Raw genomic sequence first — 7,470 nt, forward strand, 5'->3', positions numbered from 1 at the left:
GAGTTCTTAATTCTGTGGATTTACGAATACTTCATTTTTTTTTCATAATTAGAAAAAAGTGTTAAATTCTCAGTTGAATATGATTTCTGACTTTAGCAAGAGCAGACAGAAGGGGTTAATAAAAATTCTTGTTAATGACAGAACTTGGTTGTTGGAGTTGCCCCTTCACCTGGTTAGGTTTCAAGAATAAATTATGAAAACGAAGGGATTTCTGTCAGAACATGAAGCCAGTCCGTAAATAAGAGTCAGAGGCTGATCCAACAGAGCCTCCAGACATGCCAAAGATAGGAATAGTTTCTGCAATCTCTGAAGTTAGCCCCTATTACTTACAGAGCCTTATGCACCAATAGCAACCCCTTGGGGAATACAGGGCTCTTTAGTGGTCACTTGCCATCTGTTAGACTAAGGGAACTAAATGTACTGCTGACCTCTCTGAGGGGTACTACTAAAAATTAAGTCACAGTCTTGATAAGGAGTTTAGAGGGTGCCCCAGTGAATATTCCAATCATTGAAGCCTCTTTTCTTTAAATCTCCCTAAACTAAGGGATTTAGGCAAATTCAAGCTCACTCAGTTTTCTTAATATTTGAATAAGACCCTTTCCTACTGGAGTATGGATGTTAATATACAGAGTTCAAGGTTGGATTATCTACTTTGCTCTTTCCCCTACAGGAGCGAATCTGGTTTCAAGCAGGGGTCAGTGGTCTGCATCTGGGTGGATGGCAGTGGATGTGATGGTCAGTGATTTCACTGGACTGGACCTGTCTTAGTGGGTCATGGTATTCACCCAAGGGTAAGGGAGTTGTGTTGAGTTTCCAACAAGCTCCAGAACAACAGGATGGGCCCTTTGGTGAGGTTTTGTTCGTCTCATTGATTTTGATCTTCTTTGAGTGCCTTTTTCTTTTCCAGTCACCAAAAGTAGGAGATTTATTTCAATCAGGTCTTTAACTTTTCACTTCTTAGTGAAACAAAATACAGCCCTGCTAGAAACAGACGTATTTTTATTATTAGCAATTGCTAACAAGTGCAAGCTTATGCTTGTTTTCTTAAAGCAGTATATTCAATGCGAAAATCAGCATGGTAACTCAAAACTCCCATCTCTTCTTTTTGTAAGGCAAGATATTCACAAACAAAACATTTCCTATATAAACATACTTGACAACTGGCAACTTCCATTTCCTCTATTCTGAAGGCAAGGTAATCACAGACGGAAGTTTTAAAGAACTTTTGTACACCTTCATTTGAGGTATAAGGATTGCCTTGAGTGCAAGGGACTGATAGCAGATATTAGATCAGCAGAGTAAAGGGAGAGAGAAATGAGTGCCAAAAAAGACCTGGATTTTTTTATTCTTTGAAATTTAAAAAAAATTCCTGACAACTCTGAATCATTCTCTGATCACTTATTTTCCTGTCTAGTTCTTTCCTTGTCACATTAATTATCTTTGCTGCTGCATGTGTCCCTTACCTTTTTAATGTGATGTGATGTCTTAATATTTAACGTGGAGATGTGCTTTTGGAGAGATGGTTCCAAGCTTCAGCTATAAAATCATCATTCATTGTATAGGGAATCATGTGGTTGAACCCCAAGATATCAAATAGAAAATAGACTTATGATTTGAAAAAAAAAAAAAAACCAGCCTTAGCCAGTGACTTTCATAGAGAACAATGGTGAAAGATTTTTAAAAAAATCTTTATAGAAAAAGGATAGAGAAGTGAAGTACCAGTGAAATGCTCATAAAATGCAAATCTAGGACTTCTAAAACATATTAAAATGTTTGTTCATTTTTTGTAGACCTTGTATGCTTCTGTCTCCTGAGCCAGCAACTGAACCTAAGTTCTGAATGTATTGGAAGGTATTGATCACTATCAAGTTTATTGTTTTATTTTTATAGTAATAGTCATATCAGTTATTGCTATCCCACTAAGGAAGTCTAACTATTTCATAGAAATAAAACACCACATAATAAGATATTAAATCATATGAAGCAAAACTGACTTTTGACTATATCATCACCCTAAGGGCAGTGGATGGTAATTTCTCCTTCTGATTCTATAGGTAGCTAATTTATTATTTTCTCATGTACTTTTATAGGGCCCTCAACCCTTTCAGAGGCCCACCAGTTATTAGTCAGATCATTAAAAATGTAAAAGCTGTTTGATACTCTTGTGTCATCTGCTTAAGTAATTACACAGAAATAAATCACATTTTTCTATCACTTTGCTTGGTAACTTCTGAATTTGTAGCCCCTAATACATTGCAATATGTAGGTTTCTCTTCAGCTAAACCTCCACCATTGTTCCTTCAGACTTCAGCATTCATGTTAGTGACTCACGATCACTCTGATCTCATCAATCTTTTATGTCTTCTTCTCTAATGATCTTGATCTATTCTTTATTCCGCATAGTGAACTTGTCTATAGCTCAGATTCGACTTAACCAAAGATCTGGAACACTGACACTACATCTCTGACCACTCTTATCTTCTCCTACTTCTGTTTTCTTCCTCCTCTTCTTCACATGCATTATGGCATCATTCCCCTCACCTCTCGGAATGTTACCAAGACATTTCCTTCTGTTATTATTTTTTTCTCTTTGTAAATTCTGAATTTAGTGGTCAGATACTTCATAGATGTGCTTGTTAACCATAAAATCACAAATAAATAGTTCCAGTTTAAACTTCTCTCCTGAGCTACAAACACGTATTTCCAACATGTTTCCTGGATTTCTCAAATAGGCTTTCAAATCAGAGATCTTACATACATACCTCTTCTCTACCTTGCATTCTTGACTATACATTGTCATTCAGAATAGAATCATTGCCATCTCCATTTCTCTCATACTTTCTAATTATTTTTTTCTATCACCCAGACTTGTTAATTCTACTTTCTCTGAATGAATCAAGCTTATAGCCTTTTTTCCCTCCTACTGTTAAGTATCTCATAATCTCTCATATGGAAAGTTGCAACAACTTTCCAGAATAGTCTCTTTGTTTCTCTTTTTTCCATACTCCAATACATAATCCCATTCCAATTTTATTCTTTTCCTGTTTAAAATCCTTTATTAGTTCCATATTGATATATATAGAATATTGTCTAAACTTTGTGATATTAAAATCCATTGACTATTAAATCCTATTCTATTTTTCCAGCTGTATGTCTCATTTTTACTACACTCAAAATCTATACTCTAGCCAACCCTAAATACTTTCCACCTCATATAGATATTCTGTGTTTTTTGTTGTCCAATTTTTGATGAATCTTTTTTCTTATTCTGGAATGTCCTTCTCCCATCGTCACCACTTACAAAATATCTGACTTATCCATCAAACTCCATCTTATATTCTACCTCTTTATAAAGTGTTACTCAGTGCTTCTAGGAGAAATAAAATCTCCATTCTTTTCCTTGGAATATTCTTTCTTACCCTTTTTTGAAAATACATATCACATTTTACTGTACTTTCCTTGGGTCCCAGATTTAATTCAATCGAACAGGTATTTGTTGAGCATGTGCTGTATGTCAGGCATTGTGTTGAGGATTTTGAATGTATCAGTGAACAAAACAAAAATTCCTGCCCTTCTGGGAGGGAAGACAGATAATAAGTAATAATACACCATAACTAAGTTAGTTATGTGGTATGTTAGGAGATGATAAGGTATGAGAAAGATAAAAAAATGAAAGCAGGAGTCTGGGCTGGTGCTGGGGCACAGATTAAATGAGAAACAGAATGAATAAGATAGACCTCATTGAGGAGATAATTTGAGCAAAAATCATGAACACAGTGAGTATAAGCCACATGACAATCTGGAGGATGAATTTTTAAGGAAAGGACACAGCTAGTCCAAGACCCTAGTTTTGAGTGTGCCTGGCTTATAACAAAGGGGAGAAAACTAGGAGATGAAGTCAGCGAGACAGCAGAGGCTGTAACATGTAAGGCCCTATAGGCCCTCAGGGACAGTGGCTTTTGCTTTGAGGAAAAAAAGGCAACCATTGGAGGATTTGGAGCAGAGGAGTGACATATTATATGACTTACATTTTACAAGGATCATTCTGATGGCTGTGTTGAGAATAGAAAGTAGGAGAGCAAAGGAAAAACAGAAATCCATGCTAGGAATGATACAAAATGGAAGTAGGGTGGTAGCAATGAATGAGTTCAGAAATGGTCAGGTTCTAATTATATTCTGAGGGTAGAGCCAATAGGACTACCATGTATTTGGGATATTGGGTGTGAAAGAAAGGAAGAAATCAACTATGAGTCCAAGAATTTTGACCTGACCAACCAAAGGTATGGAAGAGTCCTCACTTGAGAAAGCTGCACATAGAGCAAGTATGGAGGGTAAGATTAATGGTTCAACTTTGGATATAGTAATTTTGAGATATCTGATAGACAACCAGGTGAAGCTGTTGAGAGGATTATTGAATATCTGAGACTGGAATTCAGGAGAGAGACCTGAGCTGAGCTAGAGATACATATATCTCACATAAACAGTGTAGAGCCATGAAACTCAGTGAAATCACCAAGAGACCTTGTGCCTCTTCTACTTTAAGAGATCTGTGAGAAGAAAGGGAATTATCACAGGAAATGGGGAAGAAGTGATCAGTGATGCTGGAGGAAAACCAATGGAGGATGGCATCTTGGATGCCAAGTGAAACAAGTACATTGAGGGAGTGGAAGTAATTCACTCCATCAAGTGTGGCTGAGAGGTGACATGAGATGAAGACTAAGTGCTAGATTTACTAATATGGATGTCACAGGGAGAATAATGTAGACGTGGCAGTAAGAACCAGGAGAATCTCCAAGTCCAGTACTGTAAAGACTGGGGGAAACAAACAAACAAAAAAAAAAAAACAAAAAAAAAAAAAAAAAAAGAAAGAAAAAAGAAAAAAGAAAAAAAAAAATCCAACACTTGAAATGCTTACAAGGTTACAAGGGAAGGAGTATCCTAAGGGGATAATCAGTCTTTTGTTAGAGTTGGAAAATGAAGTAAATGTTCAGAAATACTAAGATGGCAGATTTTGTTGATGAATGGTGAATTTCAGAGGACACAGTGGAAGAGTTTGTGAAGATTGGGTGGAGGTGGGGGAAGGAATTAAGAGATGTGATTTGTGGAGATTAGAGTTCAGGTAATGGATGATATCCTGGGATTCTGGCTTCTTATGGTAACATTATAAAGAATAAAGGGAATAGTGAGATTAGTCTTGCTGGAATTAATAAAGATTGTGGAAAGGATGTGAGTTTGGGGGACAGGAAGTGTTTAGATTTTGGGGTACTTTCTTGGACCCACTGATGAAGGGTCAAGATGATATACATATTTTTTCTGCTTAAATTTTTTTAAATTGAAGTACAGTCAGTTATAATATATCAATTTCTGGTGTACAGCACAGTGTCACAGTAATGCATATACATACATTAATTCATTTTAATATTTTTTCATTAGAGTTTATTACAAGATATTTATTACAAGTTCCCTTTGCTATACAGAAGAAACTTTTTTTAAAAAAATCTATTTTTATAGGTAGTGGCCAACATTTGTAAATCTCAAACTCCCAAATTTATCCCTTCCTACCCCCTCTCCCTGGTAGCCACAAGATTGTTTACTATGCAAGTCTGTTTCTATTTTGTAGGTGAGTTCATACTGTCCTTTTTAAATTTAATTTTATTTTTTTAGATTCCACATATGAGTTTTATCATATGGTATTTTTCTTTCTCTTTCTGGTTTACTTCACTTAGAATAACAATTTCTAGGTCCATCCATCTTGCTGCAAATGGCATTATTTTATTCTTTTTATGGCTGAGTAGTATTCCATTGTATAAATATACCACCAATATAAATATACCACAATTGCTTTATGCAGTCATCTGTTGATGGACACTTAGGTTACTTCCATGTCTTGGCTATATTGTATATAGTGCTGCTATGAACTTTGGGGTGCATATATCTTCTCTTTTTTTTCATGTTAAAAAAATAAATTTAATGCAGGTGGCTTGTCTCATAAAGAATTTCACAGGCACTCAAGACACCGAGCAGCTTTGTGTCTGCACAACCATGACCCCTCCAGCCACCCCAGCCCCTGTGGACACGTGTCTACCTCATGGGGGGGCGCCTGGGAGGATCTGAATAACATGAATCAATTAACACAAAATAAAGCTTTTAGGAAACAGCATGATTTAGTGCAAAAGATTTTCTGCAGCGCCAAGAAGTGGGTCTACTCTGGTTGGCTCCTGGCAACTCAGACAGACCCACCCCCAGGCCGCCTCCTCCAAGCAGTCCCCTGGACCTCAAGTGTACCATCGTCGGACACAAGCTGGCTACAAATTAAAGAGCATGGTTTATAGCCAAGTATTTTTTTGCGTTCTCTCTCTGATTTAGGTTTCCTTCCAGCTGTCCCAACAGCTCCCCTAGCCATGGGGCTGCCTGGCCAGGACAGGTTGAAGGGACACCTGCCCATGCCCAGGGCATGTGGGGACACAACTTGGGGTGAAGCAGTATCAGCCTGTCACCCCAGTATGGAGCCCTATGTCCCATACATTCCTCTGCTGTCCCAGCACAATCATTCAGAGTGTCTCTCACCTGCTAGCGAGGCCCGAGGCAGCCTGTCCTCCTCTGACAGAGAAGGACAGGGTGAGCGGTCTGGGGGAGATGCTGGCCCCCTGGTGTGTTCTTCTCTCTACAACTGTAAGTCCCCCAGGCCAGGGTTGCTTCCTGGCCCACATCATTTCTGCTTTTCACTCCCTGCTGCTCTAATAGCTTGAGGCAGGAACAGAGGGGCAGTGGAGCCCCTCCCTCAGAGGTGCGGCCCTGGAGCACCCCTGACTCCAAGAGGGGCTTCTCTGCACTTGAGCCTCTTCTGACTCTGCTCCCGACACACACGACTCAGTCCTGGATATTCCCTCACGGGAAGGGACTGAAAGTCGCCCCAAAGCCAGAAGGAAACTGAGGTGCCTCCCCAGAAACCCACACGTGAAGAGATGACAGCATCCGGCTGACATTCTCAACAGACCTGCCCAGGAGGAAGACAGGTGTGCCTTGGACCCTCCCCTGGGCTGGTCCCTGATCTAGGAACCTGCCAAGCAGACCGAGGTGACACTGAAGCCCAGCGTGGGACTCAGGACCCCAGTGCCTCGCAGACAGATGGAGGAGGGTCTGCGGCTTCAGCCCGGACTCGGGTGGCCCAGGGAGGAAGTGAACAGCTTTGTGGCAATGCGGTGCATCAGCTGTGGACATTCCCTAAGACTGGGGCAGGAACTGGGGGTGCACCCGAGTGGGCTGTGTGTCCAGAACCGCCCTCCAGACTTGCACCTGGGCAGCACCCCTCCTAGGGGCCTCCCACACCACTGGTGATGCCAGTGTCCTGGAGAGGGGTCAGGGACACAGGCCCTTGAAGTGCATACTGGACCCATGGGCCTCACCACACAGCATATCTTGGAAAAGTGCGGGCTAGAACCATAAGCAGGTGACCAGGGGATACTGGAC

The 7,470-nt window shown here is 40.0% G+C and overlaps 1 long non-coding RNA gene across 1 annotated transcript in view; it reads left to right on the forward strand.

Moving 5' to 3' along the window:
• The window catches only part of LOC116662675, a 180,607-nt gene extending 178,371 nt beyond the window's left edge, over positions 1-2,236 (forward strand). Inside the window, exon 14 of the long non-coding RNA XR_004318660.1 lies at positions 671-2,236. This is a non-coding gene — a long non-coding RNA (uncharacterized LOC116662675). The remainder of the gene's footprint in view (positions 1-670) is intronic.
• Positions 2,237-7,470: the final 5,234 nt, after the last annotated feature.

Source organism: Camelus ferus, chromosome 3 (assembly GCF_009834535.1).
Source record: "Camelus ferus isolate YT-003-E chromosome 3, BCGSAC_Cfer_1.0, whole genome shotgun sequence".
In the NCBI taxonomy this organism is placed as follows: Eukaryota; Metazoa; Chordata; class Mammalia; order Artiodactyla; family Camelidae; genus Camelus; species Camelus ferus.